This window comes from Triturus cristatus, chromosome 1_1, assembly GCF_964204655.1.
Source record: "Triturus cristatus chromosome 1_1, aTriCri1.1, whole genome shotgun sequence".
Taxonomy (NCBI): Eukaryota; Metazoa; Chordata; class Amphibia; order Caudata; family Salamandridae; genus Triturus; species Triturus cristatus.
This window is the reverse complement of record NC_140579.1, coordinates 1,242,136,881-1,242,161,066: the sequence shown is the minus strand read 5'-3', so window position 1 is coordinate 1,242,161,066 and position 24,186 is coordinate 1,242,136,881. Positions and strand designations below refer to the sequence as shown.

The window sequence follows — 24,186 nt, the reverse complement described above, 5'->3', positions numbered from 1 at the left end:
GAAAGTATAAAAGTGTTATAAACATTACCAAGACCTATACATGCTACTTCCACCAATCAGGAGGTATAAGGTGAGGAGGAAGGGTCAGAGATGGAGGAGACAGTCATTGAGGAATATACTGAAGTCTTGAAAGCAATGGAAGACAATTATGGAAAGAAAACTAGCATAGTAGTGGAAAGGCATATGTTATTTTCTAGGGCTCAGCTACCGGGGCAAACGGTGGAGCATCATGTAGCCGTGTTGAGAACTTTAGCTGCCACATGTAGGTTCAAAGACTTACATAAGCATGTGTTAGTTCTAACATAAAATGAATTTGCACATACATTTATAGAGAATAATGCACATCATGTCTGGTTAATTTTGTAATGTAATACATGACTTTTGACATGTGTTTAGATTGTAAATATGTTTTTTTTTTGTTTTTGTGTATATTTTAGCCCTTAAGAAGTCCCAAGAGGGACGAAATGTGTCAGCTATCAAATGTGTGCTGTGAGTTTAAGGAATTTCCACTGAATAAAAGAATAAAAAGAGCATATTTTTCCAACAAAGACGCCTAACAACGTGTTTCATTTGGGCGATACCACCTTTTTCTGACGTGTGACGGACTATGGACACTGATATCCATTTTTAAAGCTTGTACTTGTTTAGATGAGTGCAGAGCCATTTGTGTGTACATCATGTAGCCGTGTTGAGAACTTCTTTAGCTGCCACATGTAGGTTCAAGGACTTACATGAGGAAATTATACGAAGACCAGTTCATCAACAGAATGAATAACAGCAAAATTCAGGAAAGGTCATTGTAGCTAAAGGACCAGTCTTTGCAAAAGACCATTAATATTGCAAGGCGGGTAGAGAATACATCCAGGAATGTTGAGGAGCTCAATGGAGAACAACGAAAGTATAACAATTATCTTAACAAGGTAAATGTGATACACAAGGTTAGGAAGGGTGTTGAGGATTCGGTGATGAATCATAATTAAGTTCCTGTTGGTAAGGTACCAGCAGGTAAGAATAAACGTACATGTTTCAGGTGTGGGAGCTTTAGGCATACCGAAGAAAGATGCCCTGCTGCGAAGGCCAAGTGCTTCAAGTGCACAAATTAGGCAATTTCTCAAAGATGTGTTAGTCTGGTAATCGCAAAACTTGGAAACAGTCTGTTAATATTGCGAGAGAGTACAAGGGAGAGTGCTTTGAGGAAGAGGAAGATAATGGTGTTGAGGTACTGGTAATTTGTGAAAGCGCTGTTAATTAAATAAAAGAGGGATATTATCCACTGAAATGCACCTTGAAGATAAAGGAGATTAATGTATCAGTGTTGGCAGACTCATGTTACCCATACACCATAATCAATAGAGGGGTGTGGGAGAGTGTAGGTGTGCTCAAGCAGTTGCCGCCAGACATTGAGCCTTAAGAGTATTGTGGGGTAAAATTGCTACTGTTAGGATTTTTCAATTGCCAATTGTCTTATCAAGATAGGAGTGCAAGTGGGAAGCTGACTTGATGGAAAGGGATAGAGGGAGAAAAATGCATTGGGCATCATACTTGATCCCAATTATCTCGATCAGGTGCTATTGACTGAGGATGTAGAAAGATTGAAGTGAAATGTGAAATATCCTGAGTTATTTTACAGTAAACTTGGATGCCTGAATACATTTGAACACCCCATTGTGTTAAAGGCGGGAAGCACTCTGGTAGTACACAAGGTGAGAAATGTTCAGTTCACCTTACACGCACAGTGTTAGACCTGTCAGCCCTTTGGGTGGTCCTTCCTCATCATTATTTATTTTGTCCCACTTTTGCCTCAAATCCTGTTAGTATTTTTCCTTTTTGGGAACCACCAGACTTTTTAGTATTGATGCAGATTCAGGGAGCCATTTTATCTACCCCTGGAACTTCTGTCTGAGGGCCTGAAACACAAAATGGTGGCCACCCATTGTCACCTGTGACATCACTGGAACCTACCAGCACCTTCCAGAACATTCCAGAACCCTGTGACAGTGTGAGGCAGGTTTAGAATGTTGGGAAGGCATCTCCAGGTTGGCAGTTGGAGTTGGCAGTTGGCACCTGACTGGTGAAGAGAGAGGAGCACAGAACTGAAGGAGGAAGGAGTGAGGCAACAGGGGTGGAAACTTGTGCCTGGAGTGGGGTCCAGAAACCCACCCTTGATACTAGTCCCTGCTGACTGAGCCCAGCCTGGAGCCCTGTGTGGGAGAAAGCAAGAAAAACCATCTTAAGGACCTGGACAGCCGGAACAGGCCTTAAAAGTAAAGAACAGCAAGTTCCTGACCTGGTTACTGGTAACTTCCTGAAGTCCGACGTCGAGAAGCCTGGAGACCGAGGTGGAGAAGCGGCGCTGACTGGAAAGCAGACGTCGTACCCGGAGCCGCCAGAGGTCGAGAGAGGGCGCCGACGGAGGTCGTGGAGACACCAGAGGTCGAGGAGGAAGTCACCTGAGGTAGAGTGTGCGGCGTCGACGGGGGAGTGAAGTCCGCCCTCCGGAGTCGCCGGAGACCGAGGTGAAGCGTGCCGGAGGTCGGGAGTGGAGATCGCACTCCGGAGTCGCCGGAACCTGAAGAGAATCGTGCCGGAGGTCGGGAGTGGAGGTCGCACTCCGGAGTCGCCGGAACCTGAGGAAAGGAGCACCGGAGGTCGGGAGTGGAGATCGCACTCCGGAGCCGCCGGAAGTCGACATCGAGCCAAGGCCGCCCGACGTCATCGAACCGGAGCCGCCCGAAGTCGACATCGAGCCAAGACCGCCCGACGTCATCGAACCGAGGCCGCCGACATCGAACCGGAACCGCCTCCCGGCGTCGACAAGAACAGTCATCGAACCGAGGCCGCCGACATCGAACCGGAACCGCCTCACGGCGTCGACACGACTCCAGAGGCGTCGGAACTTCATAAAAAGGGCAGTAAGTGGAATAGAGGGCGCCTAAGGCCCTGTGAAGCCCTAAGAGACCATCCTAGAGGCTAGAGAGGTGCTGGAACCAGCTTGATAGTGCCAGGGGTGAGCTGAGACTAATACAGAGGGGTTGTGTAGTGTGGGAGAGCCAGATCTCTAGATTCCCCCTTGATCTACCTCAGTTTAGGCCTCAGCCTTGTCCAAGCCAGGTAGTACCCCCCTCAGGTCATCCAAAACTCTACAAGCTGGGATTGGGCCAAATCATCCCATAGTACCTCAGGAATGTGAACTGATTTTCAAGTGTCACTGTTGGCTTTTATTATTTATTGAGAGCACTGTATTTATTGTATTCATCCTATTTATTGCCTCACAGTATTTATTGCCTCACAGTATTTATTGTTTCACAGTATTTATTGTCGCACAGTATTTATTGTCTCGCAGTATTTATTGCCTCGGAATATTTAATTGCCTTTTATGTAATGCACTTATATTTATGCCTTGATTATTTATGATCTACCTTATTTATTGAATCGTTGAGGTATTATTTATTTGACTTACCCTTCCACAGGAAAAGCCTTGTGTACTGTGATTGTATTATTATTTATTTAATCAGCAACTAAGAGAAAAGAAGATAAAGAGATATATTTTCAGTATAATTTTTAAGGTGTAGTGTCGTTTTTGGAACGGATGCACGCATGGTTATTGTGTGGGTATGACGTATGCTTAGCACGGTGCCTGATCCCTGACCACTCGAGCCAAGCTACCACAGTGTATGTCTGGGAGAACACCACCACCCTTCCGGTGTGGGGGTGTTTTTCTAACACACAGCTTAAGGAAGAACTGTACAGATTATGTCAAGATAAGGTTATAGAACCTAATGAGGCATCAGAATGGCTCAGTCTCATTGTTTTAGCATGCAAGTCCAATGGCAATTTGCCCATTTATGTAGACTTAAAAGACCTGAACCGGAACATCTGGGTTGGCCGCCATCGTTTGCCATGTATAAGCGAGATGATAGGCAGCATTAAAAATGCCAAATACTTCTCATCAATCCATTTGTCTTACGCATTTCACCAGGTTTAGCTACATTCCAATTCCATGCACATGACTTCATTTATGAAAACAGAGGGAGCGTTCCAATTCGTACGCATGCCAGTCAGGTTGGCATCCACTTCCGATGTCTTTCAAAGACTCATGAGTATTATTTTGAAAGGTATCTGGAATCTGAGTGTTCCGGGATGACATTTTAGTCTGGGGTGTAGATGTGAACAGTCATGATGAGGTTTTGAATGAGGTTCTCGGGAAATTGCAAGAGGAAGCAAATAACTGTGAGCGCATATATGTTCAAATTTGTTGTGATGCAAGTTGATTACCTGGGGTACACGTTGTCAGGGAATGTGGTTAAACCCAAAAAGAAGCTCCTTGAGGCTATTAAATGTGCCCCATCACCGGTTGACAAGGAGCAATTACTCTCTTTCTTAGGGTTGGCTAAATACTACTCTAAGTTTGTTCAAAATGCTGAACAAACTTAGAGTAGTATTCAGCCAACCCTAAGAAAGAGAGAACACAGTCTGCGGGTTTTGATGAAAAAAGTGCACAGTTCTGTGGACTAATGAATGTCAGCAGGCTTTTGAAGGCATTAAAGGGGATATTGTGAAGGCAGTGTCTCTCAAACCTTTTGATCCACGTGTTAAGATCATGGTGGTGGTGAATGCAAGTGCCTATGGGCTAGGTGCTGTGTTGATACAGAAGAAAGATGGATTTGAGAGTATTTTAGCATTTGCTTCGTGTACACTCAAGGTTGGGGAGACCACTTATTCTGTCATTGAGAAAGAAGCGTTGGCGTGCTGGTGGGGCATCAACTACTTCAAAACATATGTGTGGGGGACAAATGTTGAATTCAGAACCAACCATAGACCTCTCCTTGACATTTTCATCACTAAGGATGCCGGTAGAGCAACACCTAGAATTGCAAAATGGCTATACTGTTTGAAAGAACATGATTTCCAACTGAAGTATGTTCCTGGGTATGGGAACATAAATGTGGACTGTCTGTCTCATTTACTATTGTAGAGTCAGGAATAGAGTGACGAAAATGAGGACAGGGAAGAATGGTTGGTGGCCAGTGTGGATGAATAGTGTGGTGGGGCCATAAGTGAGGAAAAGTGGAGCGAGCGACTTTGGAAGATGCATGATGAAACAAATGATAACATGTTTCTCCAGTAACACAGGGCACAAAATGGATGTGAGAAGGCAATATGCAGATTATAGGATGGTTTTGTCAGAATTGTCTGTTGTGGGTAGAATTGTCAGGAGAGTGGATAGGTTGATGGTGCCTTTTAGGTTGCGTGCCAGATTGCTGGGGTTGTTGCACGAAGGACACAGTGGAATGAATGGAATGAAGAGGAGAGCTAGGTGCGACTTTTGGTGTCCAGACATGGACAAGGAGTTTGAGAGATGTGTGCGGAATTGTGTGGTGTGCATGTGTAGTGACAAATCATATAAGTCAGAGGAATCTCCTATATTACCAACCATAATGCTAGACAAGCCGAGGCAAAGGGTGGCGATGGACATTTGTGGACCATTCAATGCCTGAACAAATGCGCCATTGTCCTGTGGATTATTTCACTAAATGGCCTGAGATAGCATTCATGAGAGAGATGAAGGCATTCAATATTGTAGATTTCTACGAAGATGTATTATGTAGAGAGGGATATCCTGAGTGTCTGAAAACAGATAATGGGCCATGATTCATTGCATTTGAAAGATACATGGAGAAAATGGAGGTGTCAAATCATACCACTGTAGTTTATAATCCTAGGGAAAATGGTCTAGTTGAGAGGTTGAGAGGTTCAACCATGTGTTAAGGAATGTCTGCAACTGGCTGATGAGTGTGGTGAAGAGTGCAAAAATGCAGTCAAGGAAATGTTGTGGAGTTACCGGAACACACCCCACATGGCTACGAAGGAGACCCCGCTTAGTCTTCATAAAGGATGACAAGCAGGTACCAAGGTGACACCTGCCTGGATGGACAAGAAAGAGTTGGTACACAGAGTTCAGAATTACCAGGAAAACTATGCGCACATTGAGAAGTTAAAAAGCAGCACACTCAAGTTTGCTATTGGTGACTGGGTGAGGGCTTCCCTTGTTGGGAGGCAAAGGGCAGGTTTGTCCAAATAGTCCAAGCTCAGCAAGTCAAAAAGGTAGTTGGCAATAATGTGTGAGTGGATGATGGTAAAAGGTGGAACAGCCGGAGAGTGACTTTATGCAATGAGTTGGAACAAAACATTTGGTTGAAGGGAAATGCTCCAATGGTTTCCACTGTCGATCCTGTTACTAAGCAGGGATTTAGTAAGACGGAACATATTAGATCTAAACCCGTTTGGCAAAAGGATTGCGTGCATGCCTGATGGCATGTGATGTTCAATGTCTGACAAGGCCATTTGCCTGGTGACATGTTTTATGCAACACGATGTATGTTGTTGAGTTTAATTTTTCTTGGTCGTGGATGTGTTGCAGTTTTCTATCGTGCACTAGGGTTTCATGTGCCTTGGAAACTGATTTCCGTCTGTATCATGCTTATCCACATATTGTATTCTCTATGTAGTGTTAGGTTCTTGTGTATTATTTTATTATTAGGGAAGGGAGATATGTTGTATTCTAGCAACTTTGCCAGCGTCTGGTTGCCATCTCAATTGGATTCTAGAGTGTTGATTAGAGGGGCAGAGAGCAGGCTGCTGCTGAAGGAGAAGGACTTCAGGGGTTGTTGTACAGGACATAATAAACCTGTTTCACCATTCTTCATGCATCCTGGTGGATTTAAAGTCATTTTCAAACCTCTCTGAATGGGTGTTTTCATCTACAAAACAATGAGACCTTTGTAATTCTTTTAAGTTGTAAAAAAGTCAAAATGAAATCAGCCTCTAAGTTACCAGAACAGCGTAGTTAAATAGATCTTTTGAGAAAAAGGCACCTGTAAGCACTTGTAAGAAAATGTGAGGAAAATCTGTACAAGCACATGGGCATAAGAAAAGTGGAAAGGTCCATGAACTGTGGGGAGGCCAAGCATTAAGAACTACTCAAGGCTATCCTTTTGGAAAATACACTGCACATCCTTATTGTACATGGAATCCAAAGTATTTTTTTCAGGTGAGCTCTTTAGATTGACCTATATATTTATGGTTCAAATGTTTTTATTCAATTTCATCCTGCACATGCAATCGCCTACAACCAACAGGCTGATGAGGAGCTGATCATTCTATAAATAGAACTTTCATGCAAATCAAGCCACCCTCTGCGAACTCCAGGGCAACAACCAAGCAAAGGTTGATCACAAGGTCAGCTTTGCTAAAGTGCTACTATTAGGACCAGTATCCATATTGTTCCAGCAAAACTGGCGTAACTTCTACCCGCTATATTCCAAAATCTTACTTGATACAAGACGCAATACTTGAGGTTTCGAGGGCAAGCAGTTTCCTGCATTTACATACAAGAATTCTTGAGAGTAAGTCCCACCTCCTCTCCTATGATTTAGGCTTGTTGTCACAGAGTAGATGATCTTCTCAATGGTTAGTGTGACCCATAATTTATTGAGCCAAGCCTGCAACATGGGTGAAACATTTTTGCTCCATAGTGCCAAAATTACTTAGTTCCCTGCCCCGAATTCCAGAGCAAGCTACTTCCCTTCCAAAAATGTATATGATATGGCAAGGGTAAAAGGTCATCCCAGGAGAACCACACTTGAATCTATTGGCACTTGGATGGAAAACTGTGAGAAACTGGGTTGTTGGTTGACTGGTTATGTGCCCAGGTCAAGCAGGTACCACAGTTCTTGTCAGGGTGAGGCACAAGCCAACCCTAAATTAACCTTTTCTCAACCCTCTGGTACAGAGCAGTCAGGCTTAACTAAGAGACACTGTGTGATGTATTTGTGCAACACTTCAGACAGTAATAAAGTGAAAAATGTTAGATAAATAAAGGTAGTTTTTGATAAATAAAACTAGACCAAAATGACAAATATCCAATCAATAAAACTGGAGATATGACATTTTAAAGATTTTAGTGAAAATAGCGCAAAAAGCACAAAATGCCAATGTGGAACTGGTCGCGCTGGACCGGGACAAAGTCACATGTTCAAGCTATCACGATGAGGCACGGAACGGCTACAGTTGAACAACATGCATTAAAACCTGGATTGCCAAATGTTGTGAGGATCTGCGTCGAAGATGTGTCTCACAGCCGAAGTGATGTATCATTCCAAGATGCAGCGAGGCTGCACTGTGAGGTCCTGTGTTGTAGTCGAGGATCCCGTCACCAGAACTTGCAAAGTCTGGTGTAAGGGATGTGGCAGGTAGTGGGGGCGATGCGTCAGTTCCAAGGAGCTGCGAGGCTGCAGTGCATAGTCCGGCATTATAATCAAGGTTGCAGTTGATGAGGGATACATGGTACAAAAAAAATGGAGGTACCCTAATTTATCAAACAGGGACAGGGTCAATAGTTCGGGAAACTACACAAAGTCCCAGAGAAAAGAGAACTATAGCTCAAGCTTTCTAGAACAGTCTCAACTCAAAAGCTGTGTGACACAGTAAGTTATCATTTTTACAATATCAATAGAAATCAATTGTAGTAAGTCAAACATATATAGAGAACTAATCACAAAAATAATTCAATAAGTTAAAATTTATTCAAATTAGTGCACATTCGGAATTAAAAACATAGCATATAAAAATAAATTTTAATAGGAAAACATCTCATTTAAAATTATACATATATTATACAATACAACGTGAAGAAAACATCAAGTCGACGCAGCATTTCGGTGAGAAGTAGATCGTTCACCTTCCTCAGGACAGTTTTCTAAATGAAAGAGACATCATATTGTTATGGTCATTACTCTATATCATTGACTCACAGTATACTCAACTACGTTGATAACAATGTGCTATCTTACTCGATAGACTATAAGAACATTTGTCACCACTCAACTTTGTAAAAAAGATATACTAAGTAATGACTTCATAAGTATTTAATATATAAGCTATATCCATAGTGTTACTGAAGATCTACATTGGTAATTGGATAACATACCTAGAACATTCTTAGGTCTTAAGCGAAATTCAATCGATTACGACCTATGGACAGATAAGGGGTCGAGGGAGGGGGAGAGGGAATTTTGCCCCACAGAATCAATTTCAACATCGTCCCTATTCAAGGAGTCAGAAGAAGTGGGACTGAAAGATAAGGCCCCCATTATTAATCTTTCCAGTAGAACTCTATCACAGGTGGAGTGTAATGTTTTGGAAAAAGGGTTAGGATACGCCATTACCTCCCCGATAGATACAATCTAGAGAGGGATCTACAAAGCTTTTTTAGAAAAATTAGACTGAATGCCTTCTTTGAAGGCAAGGAAAGGTTACAAATAGTTAACAAATCAGGCCTAAAACCAAGATCTACTTGGACACCCCAAATCAATCTTGTGAATAAAGACATAAAAATCTTTGAACGGATAGTAAAAAAAAATATTGAAGATTTACTTGATAAGAAAATATGGGTCAACAATAACCTTAATAGTGAAGAACGTTCAGCACTTAAAAAATTAGAACAATGCCAAAGCCTTACCATTAAACCAGCCGATAAAGGCGGTAGCATTGTAGTGATGGAAACTGAGGACTACAATGGTAGAATATACAATCTTCTAAATAATAATCAGCACTACTTAAGATCTAGTAGAGAACAATGGATTGTACTTGCGGAAAACATTAAAAGGTTATTGAATTTTGCAAAAGAGGATGGCATTATGTGCTCTGATGAATTTAATTTTATGTGGAATACTAGTCCAATGGTACACAAAAATATAACAGATCCACCCATGAGAACTATTGTCTCGAGAATAAACTCATTAACTGAGCCTCTTAGCAATATGTTGATATATTCCTACAACCACTGGTTATACAACAAAGAGCATATGTCAAAGATGCCACTGCCATGATTCAAAAGACTGAACATTTAGACTATAATCCAGCGAATCAGTGCCTAGTTACATTAGATATTGAGGCACTGTATACTAATATTCCGCAAGATAACATTATAAAAATGATAGAGGATCTTTTTAGAGTTGAGGATGAAGACTTGTCACCACACTCAACGTTCATTGTTGAATGTTTTAGTCTAATCTTAAAAAACAATATTTTTCTGTTTAAAAGTGACTTTTATAGACAGATTAAAGGTACCAGCATGGGAGCAACCTGTGCTCCTAGTCTGGCTTGCCTATATATGACACAATTTGAAGAAAGACATATATTTAATGAATTGGACGCCCTTCTTTGAAAATATTACGAATTGGTCACGATACATCGACGATGTATTTTTTATATGGACTAGATCAGAAGAAATGCTAATTGAGTTCATACAATGGATTAACCTTGGTGACCCCAACCTTAAAAACAAAGAAGAATGTGAATTCCTAGATATTAAGATTAAACATGTTAATGGGTCTTTGAATGTGGAGTTATTTACTAAACCCACTGACCGGAACACCATGCTTCATTACAACGGCAACCACCCTACTTGCCAAAAGGATAACATTCCTTTTGGGCAATTTTTATGTCTTAGACGAAATTGTACAAGCATGAAGGACTATGATAAACATGCTGAGTGTCTAACTGAAAAGTTTCTAAATAGAGGCTACCCTAAAAAGTTAATAAAACATGCTTACAAAAGAGCTAAATATTTTAATAGGGATTCTATTTTTGCTAATAAACCCAAATTAAGTCCGGAAAACCCTCCTTTAATTTTTGTTACCAACTACAGTAACATCAGTAACAAAATTAAAAATATTGTAAATAAGAACTGGCATCTAATCACGAACAACAAAAAGGAGAAGTTACCCAAACCTATGTTCTCTTTTAGGCGAAACCGTACTATTAGAAATTGCTTAGTACACACCTATAAAGACATCCATGATAATGATCAGCTTCTAATACCGAATGCTCCATTACCCACAGGCACTTTTGCCTGTAGTGGTTGCAATAATTGTAAGAACATCATGAAAGGACCAACAATATCTCTCAATTGTGTGACTCATAAACTTAAGTTTCAGTAATTGTCGCTCTAAAAATCTGATTTATTTAATTATTTGCCCATGTTGTTTAGGATACGTGGGGGAGACTTCAAGAGAGATAAGAACAAGAATTAATGAACACAAATCAGCAATTAGAACAAATAACAAAACTGCTCCACTAGTGGAACATTGGCTGAAAGAACAACATAAAATCGATGATCTCAGGTGGTGTGGGATTGAGAGTATCCACATGAGTATGAGATGAGGTGATGTAACCATTAAATGAAAAAAGTGAGAACAATTCTATATGTCCCGCTTCAACACCTTTAGAAAGGATTGAACAGTAAAGAGGATTAGGAGAAATTACTTTGATTGCTCAAAATGTCTTTGTCTCCCACATAAAATGAATAAAGAACTTTACATATACAAACCCCCTCTAGTGAGGTAGAGGAGTTCGTAGAGTTGTATAAATACAGAAGTATTGACCCCACAGGTCCCATGTAATAAGGTTAGATATTACTTTGGTCATTTGGCAATGCTCATTGTTTGTATTTCAATGAACATTATTATTGATTTTTGAAATACAGGTTTTAGCAACAAAACTAGATACTGTGTGTTAATTTACCATATGGCAATCTTAATTGACTGTGTTTACGGTTAACATTAGAATCGCTCTATATAAAAATTAAGAATAGAAATTCTCTTGTGAATTCTAATTGTACATTTGGGGTTAATAGTTGGTATGTATATTGACATATACTTTTTGGCGGTCAAAAAAGAGGCTATTGCTGCCTTAGGGAAATAATCAACTAGTACCCTTTCAAAAATGGCCGCCACTCGGTATTTTTTTCACCAAAAAGATAAGCAAGGACATTTTTCTTCATTCTAAAATCTTGGTCCAAGGGACCAAGTGAGGGACGAACTATTGAGAGTCAGGATTCTCAAACATATACAAGCATTAATATTTCATACTTCTAACGGACACTTTATGTTAATTTTTGACAAGCGAGTTCCCTTTCCAACATGGCCGCCATTTTCTTTATCACTGCTTTACCGTTTCGTTCACAAAGACAAATCTAATTAATTTTATTTTATTATTTTGATTCGAGACACTATGTCCGAATACATTTTTTTATTACTAGCATTTCCTAGTGGAATCCTAACTATGTCTGGCGTTCCATTAACAGCATTAATTGTTAAATACATCACGTGACTCGTTTCGTTCACGGATATAAAAGCGGTTCCGGGAGAGACACTAACTTGTATCTTAACCCGGAACTCGTTTGTTGGTTGCAGGGAGGCCGGATTGCCGTGTGCAGGTAAGCAACATCCTGTAGGAGCGATTATAGGGCTTCTAGTACATAAATACTTTAAGTTGGTAGGGAAGGATTAATAGAAATTATTTTCCCCAGATCATTATATTCTTGACATTAAGTTTATTGCAACAAAGACTTTCTATAAAGTTACTGATTTTAGCATCCCTGTCAGCCAAAACAATATGGTTCAAATAATATTTCTCTCTGACAGTAATAAGTAATCTACTTTGAAATATGTGTTATCGAGTTTAGATACAATCTCTCGAGGACTTATGGGAGGTATTAGTTCCTCCTTGCGCAATCATCTTTGGAGGTTAAATATAATAAGTAATTAGCAGCAGAGGTTTTACTTAAATACTACGCAAACTCCATAGCTTACTTGCTTGGTCCCTAGTTGTGTATTAACCTCAAGATGAATCCTAAAACATAGATTCAGTAACACCTGTGAACATGAGTAACAAATGATAGTACAGTAGGTTCATTATGGACCACAAAGTTTCTTAAACTGATGGATATTCCTATAATATTATATTTTCATCATAGGTTTTTAATTCCTGGGAAGCGCAGAAATCAAAGCGACTATATCAGGTATCAATCTAAAAACAATCTAAAAATAAATAATTGAAAACAATAATAATTTACCTAGTGGATGAAATTGTCCCGTTCATATTATGGATGGTTATTCTATTAATCTTTGTCCCCTAGCCCAGGTACCCTACGAATTTTAATTAAGAGGGTGAATATCTATAGGTGAATTTTACAGCACCTACCTTACAGCCTACCAGTGGGTGTGTATACTTACCTGCTTCCTTTGGTAAGCCTTCTCCATTACCTTTGGGCTTAATGTTCTGAATAAAAGAACTGGTGTAATTATCAATAACAGTGACTCTTTATCATTTGTCAAATAGAGACTTTTAAATTTTAATCGGTGGCACCAACAAACACATTTAAATTCATTGGCCAATATCTGAAGGTACATATATAAAAATGATTCCTCCATAGTGTTGTTTTTTAACAAATAAAGGCTTATTGCTGAGTGGACCATTCTAATTCCCTCAAATTTGACAAGCTTGATGTCTTGTGGACATTTTTAATCGATTGAATCTCGCTAACGACCTAAGAATGTTCTAGGTATGTTATCCAATTACCAATGTAGATCTTCAGTAACACTATGGATATAGCTTATATACAAAATACTTATGAAGTCATTACTTAGTATATCTTTTTTTTAAAGTTGAGTGGTGACAAATGTTCTTATAGTCTATCGCGTAAGATAGCACATTGTTATAAACGTAGATGAGTATACTGTGAGTCAATGATATAGAGTAACGACCATAACAATATGATGTCTCTGTCATTTAGAAAACTGCCCTGAGGAAGGTGAACGATCTACTTCTCACCGAAATGCTGCGTCGACTTGATGTTTTCTTCACATTGTATTGTATAATATATGTATAATTTTAAATGAGATGTTTTCTTATTAATGTATATGCTATTTTTAATTCCGAATGTGCACTAATTTGAATACATTTTAACTTATTGAATTATTTTTGTGATTAGTTCTCTATATATGTTTGACTCACTACGATTGATTTCTATTGTATATTGTAAAAATTATAAATTACTGTGTCACACAATGTTTGAGTTGAGCCTGTTCTAGAAAGTTTGAGCTATAGTTCTTTTTTCTCTGGGACTTTGTGTTGTTTCCCGAACTCCTGAGGGATATATGGGCCTGTGCCGAGGACGCGTCACGCAGCAGAAGTTCTGATGGGTAGTGATGCGGGTCTTTGCGATGGGTCCAATCCAGTGGAACAGCTGCCATGGTTCGGTTCTGCTCGAGATTGTGCCATGAATCAGAGGAGAAGCGTCAGTTCTGTTGGATTCACAGAGGCTGGCAGAGCACCCCAAGCCACTTCCAAGGGTCTAGATCTGGGGACGCACCACTTGATAGTGTAGATTCACAAATGGCAGACTCAAAGTGCAAGTGTAAGGTTGTTGGAAGCCTCTTGTATCCCTGAGGCTTCAGATCAGAAGGCCAGCCAACTAGCCCTTCTACTCAATCAGGGTTCTGTGTTCAAGAACTGCAGGTCCAGTCCTTCTCATTCAGGCAGGAGTACCACAGGCAGCAGGCCAGTACAACAGGGCAGCGGTCCTTCAGAGCAGCAGTCCAGCAGAGAGGCAGTCCTTTCAGCAGCACAGCAGTCCTTCTTCCTGACAAGGTATCCACAGGTCCAGAAGTGTACTGAAGAGTTGATGTCTGTGGTCCAGAATGTATACCCAGTTGTGCCTTTGAAGTGGGAAGAAGAAGCTTCTAGAGGCATGCCTTTGAAGTGCACAGGTGCCCTGCCTTCCTGGCTTCAGACTAACTACAGGGGATATGCAGCCCTTTGCGTGGAGGCAGGACACAGCCTATTCAGTGTAAGTGAGGCTGGGCCCAGATCATCCATCCCATCCTGCCAGTGAAGGCCTATCCAGTCACACCTAAGCTTCCCAATGTTCCCATAAGTTAGGACTTTTCATTATAATTCCAGACACCAAAAATGACCTAGTTGGGAACTTAGAGTTATGAAATGTAATAAGGAAATTCAAATGTCATCCTATGGGAAAGGTATGCCTTGCAGTAGTGAAAGGTAATTGTAAGAGTAGTTCACAACTAAGACATGTAAAACCTAAAAGTACATGTCCTACTTCCTATTTAAATATTGAAGAGTAGTTTGAAGGTACAGAAGATCATACCCATCAAATTGATGTTATTACTTTTTTTATTGTATTTAGTACATTTACAGAGAATATCTTTTTTTCTGAGGGAATTCCACACAATAGTACATAGAGTAGGCTTTGGAGCTGGCCTTAGATCACGATAGGGTGCTTAGTTGTCCATTTAAATTTTCTGCTCATGATTTAATAGTTTTTCTATCCCTATTCTTGTGACTGTCCTACTCCATGAACTGCTCTTTCCTACCTTCTGATTGGAAGAGTCATTCATCTGCTGCTGTCATCATTGAACTATCTTTTGTCTTTTATTTGTAATTTAGCACTCCATGAAAGTGCAAGTATTGCTCCTTCCTCTTGTTGTCAGATTTCATATTTGATCTCTTTCCTTCTTTCTCCTACCCCTTTTCCACCTTTCCTGCAACAGCAGGCACTGTTGAAGTGCAGTGTTGTGCTCTCTATTGCCCATCATCCATGTCTGCCTCTTTCTGTCTCTCTCTCCTCTACTTTTCTCCCCCTCCCTGTCCCATCCTCTGCCTTTCTATCTCTTCTCCTGTGCACCCTCCTGTTGCTGACTGATAACACCCCATTGTGCTTTACCAATGCCAAATGTTTTGAAAATTGTTCCAGCATTGGTAAACCCAATAGCACTGCAAGCTATTTCGAATGTCTATTTGCCATAGTTTCAAGATGTCCACGTCATTTCATTAAGCTATGTGGCATGGCGCAACATGGCAGACATCTTGTAAGTGTACAAGACTTTATTTTCTTTATTACTCCACATAGGCACCTTGTTGTGTTACTCAACATTGACACAACTATAGAAAATACCTATTCAAGATGACTGCCACTGGCTTGGGTCAACTTTGAAAATCAATAGCTGTGATTGAAAAACATTATCAAAGTGAGACCTGTTATATTTGCCAATGCACGTTTCTAATGCCATTTTCAGTTTATTACAAGTCAATCTATCTTTTAATGGTGATCAATTTTTGGGTGGGTCAGTAATACTAAACTATGACAATATTTTTGCACATCGCTATATTATTTCAGTGTTCAGGTACTATACCAAGTATCAAGGAGGTAATCCAATGATTTCCTTCAAATTACATCACATACACTTTGGCAGGTGTGTATTGCCTTTTTACGGCTGTAACACTTCACCTAGCATAGGTCCCCTCCCTACATTCACAGACCATCAGGGGTCCTTCCTGAGGATTGTTGCATTATTGGAAACTTATTGCCCTTCCTTGAGTTGCCACTTTTGCAAGGTGTAAATGCCATCCCAGAACCTGTCATTTTCTGAGGGGGTCAGCACCTCTTGCTGAGACTGCCAATTTGTAGGGCCCCTACACCTTTCCCTGTGTCCACCATGTATTATGCAATAGTTGAGTGACAAGTGGTGAGGCTTGTTGATGCTGCGCACAATTCACAAAATGATTAACATCATCATTTTATACATTCTTGAATCAAAATTCAAGCTATTTATTAACCATATATCAAAAGCCATTTTTGCCATAAACTGAAATTTTTCAATAAAACAATCTTACAATTTAAATCATTTATGAGCTTCTAACATGAATACGTCTCATGTATAATAACCATCATTGTTTAACAGAAATGTTTTTTTTCACAAAATACACAAATATTTTCACTGTGCCCGATGCATTTCGGGACCTAACACGGTCCCTTCCTCAGGGTCAAATCTGTAAATGCAGAAAAATGTAAACCAATTAGAACTGTATATAAACACAGATCTCCCTTGGAGCCCTATTTACAACATTAGTATGCATGAGTATTAGTGTCTTATGTTGGTGTTAATATATTGCTTAGTGTCTATGACCTATATATTCACCCAGTGGTAGGTGTGTGTATTCAAAAAACAACATACCTTTGTGTGCGTTGATAGGAACAGTAATCATGGAATGTCACCTGTATGCTACACCAGGAAAACAATATCATTGTGTCAGATATGATGCACCATCAATAATATTCAAATTAACCCAACTCCTACCACATTCTCTAACCTCATAAGTATGTTCAAGGTGTTTATTCTCTGTAATCAAAAAACGACAACTGCCATGAGTACCAGAAACCGTCGCTAACCAAGTCTAAAGTAATATCAAAATAATGTCACGCCGGTGTTAAATAACGTGCTTCTTACCGCTAAGTGATAGAAATATCGCCGCACATGAAGAAAACTTGTAGTACAAGCTGTAAACGGTCTCAAACCGTGCCTATGTTTATAAGCAAGTAAAACGCGCGAACATAGACATAGTAATCGAAAGCGGACTGCATGTAGTATGTACCTGTCGACGGGCGCCATCTTAAAATGGCTAAAAGGTATTCGAGTGAAAAAACCGAGCTGGTGTTAAAGATAGACATGCAGAAAAACAATCTGCTTCAAACAACATGAGACGCCTTAATAAAATGTAGACTAGAATACCGCAGGCGGTCGTGCTAAGCAAATGTATGCTACAAACATATCAATAACTGAAAATCAAACACCTGTATCCTAGATCAGCCTTTGTTGGGCATGCCTTGCTACTGCCGAGTTTATGAGTTTAGTCAGAACATGTTTTATAGCTGGCCATTCTCCTAACCTTGAAACATATTAGTGTGGGATTGCTCAGTAGTGCAACAATGTGTGAATATAGCCAGTGCTGCCTATGAATCTATATAATGCTCTACCTACATCAAAGCAATAGCTCAGAACGCCGATACGCTGACACGAGGACTCTGCCAGTCAGTCATGATGCCAGACTCAGGACATGTGGCTGATTGTGACGACTTTTAACTTATAATATTAACATTGGAAGATACGGGTATTTAACAGATGAATGGATACGCTTTAGGATTTTAGGAACACAAAGGAATCTTTTGGACGTTTTTCAGTATCTTGATTCTTGATGCTCATGAATTTTTGTTAGCTTGCCCTGATGAAGTCCATGGCTTACAGCCACTTGGAAGAAACAACGTGTTGGCATGGTCTGTGGCTTGAAGTCATTTTGTTAAGAAGATGGATATCATGGAAAGATACCTTGCAAACTTGGAATAAAAACAAGAAGAAAATACCCAGGATTGATATTTGGACTTTATTTGTTGCTTCTACTTGTATGCTATTTGCTCGGGCTACCAACTGTTTACATCAAAGCAATAATTATGCTTTTTTGTTAAATTGCTTCATGCACCTAAATTAACAAAATTCCTGGTTTGATGGCCATGATATGTATCAATAAGTTGTTTATGCAGATGCATCATAGGCTTAGGAATATGCTGTGACCTGAATTGAGACCAGTTGAATTATGGAACACCTTTTCAAAGATCAGCTTTAAGTGACAGAAGATGTTTGAGGATGTACGGTTGAGATACAAGCACCAGCTGGAGAGAGTCTACAAGACCCCTAACTGTGTGGGGTTTAGACCTGAACCTTCACAGGAGTTCGGATATTAGAGACTGGATTAGCCATTGTGTATGTTTTTAAGTACCATTTCTGAAATTACTGTCCCACATACCTTTGTGGTGACACGTCCCTCATAATAAAAGGCCCTGCACAGATACACAGGAAGTGCTTAGTTTGTAGCATGCCCAAAGCTCTGCTGAGATGCCCGCAACCAACACCAGTGCCGAACACCAAGGTTGCATAGTCTGGAATCCATCTCATGCCGCTTTAATCCACTACCAGAACTGTTGCCCCTTTATTTAACTCTTGCAGGCTCCTGCTTTCTACCTTTGTGATGGCTGTTTCTGTGTTTCTGTTTCTCCTTCATTCCACTTTGTGTGTTTTTCAATTTAACAGGAAATGTCCGATGAGTGAAAATAAGTGCTGGTCCCCCAAAAATTCGTGCCGGTGGGCCTCACTGACAACCACTGGCTCAAATTAAGCGCTGTTTACAGGTCAGTCTTGGGCTATGACTATCACGCTAACCGCAAAAACTTCTCTTGCGGAAGACTTGGTTCGAGCAGAAATTTCTTGCAGGGATTGTGCAACTTGACATGTTCCACAGTTGCTTGCGCGGGACTAGCAACGCACACCTATGACTTTAGAAACCGGAATCCATAAACCTTAGAGCTGGTGGTATACAAGACTTTTATATGAGAGGGCATACCTAGGATACATCTTCATAGCTAGGTGTAATTTCCATAATTCTCATAAGAATTAAATGTATTACACCTGGAAAATATGTGCACATTTATCAACTCCTTGCTCTGTATCAACAGTATTTGGTTGCTGGTGGATTCTGCTTTAAAATACAACCGCCAAATCCAATAAATAAAAAAATTGAACTTAGTGGTCTAGACTGGTCTCTTGAGAGGAGTCTAAAGAGCCTGCCTGTGCGTTATAAAAACGCAGCGGCCATTTCTTGAAAACCACATGTAGATTTATGTCAACACACCAGCCTTGTGGGCTTGAGCCATCACTACTTTTGGAAATGGTCGTGTATCCTAAAATTATGTCCTTCATCCATGTATTGAGTGTAGTGAATGTTTATTAAGCTTTTTCATTCTGTTTGCAACAATTAGACTTCCCATCTTCATCACCAACTGTCAGAAATCACGGCCAAAATCCCTGCTGGTTGGGGGCATTCTGCAACGGTTGGGCAAAAGTCTAAAAATTATAATGCGTCTAGAGTTTTAGACACTTTGATTTGAAATGTGTAGAAAGGTAGTACTGCATCCACGTCCTGCAGATGGACAGTGTAGTATAGCATTCACATTGGTGGGATCAGCTCTTTTAGTCTCACTCTATACCACTTTGGAGGTTAGACAGGGCAGGGGAAATGTGTTGATGCAGAAATGTCTCCTTTTAAATGTATCAGGAATTTGAATGGGAATGGTCTATTTGAACATGTCACTATAAACCGTGTGATAGGTGATCAGATTAGAATGACCTGTTGTTATTTTGGGATATGTAGGGTTAAAAACTATAACACTGTTGATTAATTTCGGTCTCTGTGGTGGTGCAAGCGCTTAAACAGTTAAGCATGTAACTAAAAATTTATTAAATAGTACTTTTAATGTGTAAACTTTCTGAACTGTTTTCATCTGCAAATCTATAACACTTGTTTGAAAAGTCTGTTACGTTTAACGATATGATCAGAAGGGCTATAGCATGGAGCTATCAGCAACTTCATCATGTACTGGTATTTGCCTAAGGGAATAGAGATGCAAAGACTGGGGTACTGTTGAAGATTTCATTGATGAAAGAGGAGCAGCAATATGAAATGGCTCACATATTGGTTTAAATGGATGTTGTGGCTCTTCCGTTAACTTTCTAAAGTCAACGCTTTATATGGGCGCGATTCACTAGCTTCATTTTGCAGTAATTTTAGGAGTGCTTCAGTATTTCTACTCACATGCTACAATATGCAGGTCACAAACCTATGGGCAGAGTCCTTTGCTTCTCCTATCTTTTCTGTGTGGAGATCTGTCACACACCAATAGGGGCGAATGTCAATTTAATTATTGTTATATTTAAATTGCATACACAAACACACACACATATATGACCCACAGGAATCGGTGCAGAACCGCCCAGCCTCCAGCACTGGTGCCCAGAGGCAGTACTGATACCCATGAAAATGTCCAAAGAGTCACTCCACCAAACTCCTGAAGAAAGAAAACGCTGGCAGTCAAAGGTTTATAATGTCACTGTGCTTAATCCTCCATTCGCAAAATGTGTTTCCGCGTATCTGCCTTCGTCAGTTTAACATGCACAGCTCCTGGAAAAGCTAATATACATCAGCCTCATAGCAAGACAAGGAAGACTCTTCCCATATTACAGCATACAAATCAAAAATCCCTAAACATTTAGCAATTCAACAACAAATGATATATAATGAGAAAGGAATGCATATAAATGATATCTTAATAAATATTTCATACTTATTATACCTGCAAGTGCCCCCCCCCCCATTTCATTATCATAGATGAAATAATCAGTCTAACTCAGCCTGGTTTCATAGATACGAATTGGTGCATTACTTGCAAAATTCATAAACAATTGATTTGAAATCATGAAATCGTTATAACAGCAGTGCAATTGTCTAGCACTATTCTGGAGAAAAAAAGAACACTTTCAATCACAATCAATACCATCAATGTCTTCTAAACAGTTATTCATATGGGTAAACTCATAATTACAATATGACAATAGTACCATACTCCTTTTTGATATGACCCATTGACCCGTAATGATCATTATTGAGAAATAGGAACATATACAAATAAAAATAGATAACTTAATTTCCGGAATGTTTGCTGCAATCTACTCATCGTGAAGTCATCATGCCCCGTGGACTGTATCCTATTATCTTAAATTGAGCATCACCACAACCAAGGCCCTGGTGTTTATAAATACCTCCATGGGGTTCGTACGATTGTACTTCAATTCTACCACTGTCATCATAAGATAATGTATCAGACTAATCTCTCAATAGAAAAAGGGTGACTTTTTTTTACTAATGCTCATAGGGCACAGTAATTATTGAAATATTACGCAATCACAAAAGTTCAGAAAAGGGGATGTTTAGATCTATGTTCCCTGTCTGAAAATGTGTTGTTAAAAGTTGGTCTCAAACTTAGCTACTTTGTTTTATTCTGAGCTGCCTCACTGCCCTAGGAGAGGAGCTGCTGTGTTTCAAGACTGGTATTGCTGATAGTCAGTCTTTAAAAGACAAGGGGACATTGCTGGTTTCTGCAGACCTTGTGGGAAGAAGCTGTGGGTCTGCCAGTAACTATCTGCCTGATAAGAGGGGAGAGGAGACAGCCTTGTCCCACAAGAGTCTGCCTGCTTTTTGGGGAGAGCTCAGCTGCTGAGCCATGGATGAGGAGTGGCCTAATGGAGCAGAAGAAACACAGCAAAAAAACAAAGGGAGGAGTGAACAGGGTAGAGAGTAGAATCGTCCTCCTCAAGATACCTTAATTCAACAAGAAGATTCTACCACTTTACAATATATCGATTCTTTTTAGGAAAGTAATAGTGATGGTGATCAGGAAATGTGTTACACCCAAGAGTTCGTTATGGGAAAAACTATGGGGCAGATTTACAAGCCCCTTGCGCCTGTTTTACGCCGCCGTTGCGTCACTTTTGTGACGCAGCGGCGGCGCAAAACCAGCGCCATGCTGCGGGGTATTTACAACGTGACACATCTGGGAGATGCGTCACGTTGTAAAGCCCTGTGCCGGAAGCAGGCATTCTGGCGCAGGGGGGGGGGCGTTCCGGCGCAGGGACGCCTCCTAAAAGTGGCTGAGTGAAATCTACAAGATTTCACTCAGTCACTTTTAAGGCCATGCTGCGTCAAAACCCTGCGCCTGCTTGAAGCAGGCGTAAGGATTGACGCAGCATGTTAGGGATAGGGCACCCCTGAGCCTTGCTGGAGCTGCGTCGCGCTTGCGACGCAACTCCAGCAATGCGCCGCCTTTCCGACAGGGGATGCGTCACGCATCTGCCCATCCGAGTGCCACGGTGCGCCGCATTATAAATGCGGCGCATCAGTGGTGGCACACGGGTGGGCAGATGCGTTGCAACTCTTCTGGCGCATCTCTGCTGATTAGCAGAGATGCGCCAGAAGTCATAAATCTGCCCCTATGTGCTTTTAAAATACCCCTCACACACTAAGAATCCCTCAGTGTCATGCTTCATCATGAGGGTCTTCCCGTCCCTCTACGGGGTGGGGCGTGCTGCGACCTACGAAGACGCGGGAGCACTCAGTTTAGTGAAGAAAATATGTGTAGTGCGGAGGTAGGAGTGGTAGGGTCAGGAAAGATAGTGGTGTAAATTAAAAGTTGCCTGGCTAGTAGAAAAAATAAACTTTATTCGCTTCTCTAGCTGGAATCATTAAAAATGGGGAGACGTAGAGGGTATACTATAATTAGTTGCCTCCTACTTGGTCAACATGTTTCAAAAGCCATCCCCTTGGCTTTCTTCTGCAGGACCATGCGTGATCCCTACTTCACTCAAACTTATACTGTGTGTAATTGGAGTGCCGAACTGATATGCAGCCACAATTTATGCTTAATTAAGCATGCAAAAAAAAATACCCATTCGGCATTATTGTGCACTATTTTTTTATGAACTTATTGCCTCATGAGCTGTCACGGAAGGGGAAGGCGCCTGTAGTCAAACAATCATCAAGGCTGCACACTCTTTGGTAAATACCATCTCGTGGCTCCGTGGAATGGCATCTACATGTTCGGAGCTTCTATTTGTATTCACAGCATCTTAGAAGCCCGCTCAAAAGGGTTGAAACACTAGAATGTTACATTTCAAAGATGGCCGCCGATATCGGGCTGCTCGTTATACGAGAAATTTCACACTCCCTGTTTAAGCGTTGACTCTCGTAACTTTTGGGACTTGTGAAAATTACGAATTTAACTGTGATAATTTGTATAAAGGAAGAAGGGGGAAGAGACCTTGTGAAAAGAGAGATGATGCACTTTGTACAATTTTAAGTTCACTTCGATTGGCTGCTCGTTCTGCGAGAAATTTTCCACTTCCTGTTTCTGTGTTCACTCTTGTAACTCTCGGTACGTGTTTAGAGTACAGAGTTAAACAGTGATATTTTGTAAAATAAGAAACCTTATATAAAAAGAGACACTTGTGCTATTCTGAGTCCATTTCGATATGCATGTGGATATATTGAAACAACTAGATAGCTGCCATACACAAAAATGGCTGTCAGCAATGAGCTATTTTTGTTATAGGAAATGGCACACTTCCAGTATGATCATGATCTAGTGCGTGCACATTGTTTGTTGAGGAAAGTGTCCCAGTCAAACAAATGCTTTTTATAAAAAGAGACATTTTACATCAGAGTAATTTATTCTGTTTTCTACATAGCTTCCCTGATCGGTTTAGATAATCCACTTCCTGTGCCAGTAGACAAGTGCTGTGTTCTTAATTGATGGTACATACATAAGTAAGATGTGTTTACTGGTGAACTGTTTTGGTTTCTCATGAATATTTAAACAAATTTTGAAAGAATTTGGAAATGGAGGCATTAACTGTTTGTAAGGTGTTGCCAGCTATATAATTTATTTATCTGATCTAGGTGGTATGTTCAGAACGCTTTTAGATATTTCTCAGAAAACCATACAGTCCTATGGGGAATTACAGTTGGCCCCAGGGAATTTCATCGTTAAGTCGCACTGCTGGAGGTCACGGATACAATAAGGATGACATTGGACAGGGGGAC

The 24,186-nt window shown here is 40.4% G+C and overlaps 1 long non-coding RNA gene across 1 annotated transcript in view; it reads right to left on the bottom strand.

Annotated features, from left to right (window-relative positions):
- LOC146871900 (uncharacterized) overlaps positions 1 to 17,255 on the bottom strand; it is a 37,198-nt gene extending 19,943 nt beyond the window's left edge. The window contains exon 1 of the long non-coding RNA XR_014959625.1: positions 17,154 to 17,255. This is a non-coding gene — a long non-coding RNA (uncharacterized LOC146871900). The remainder of the gene's footprint in view (positions 1 to 17,153) is intronic.
- Between the last annotated feature and the right edge of the window lie 6,931 nt (positions 17,256 to 24,186).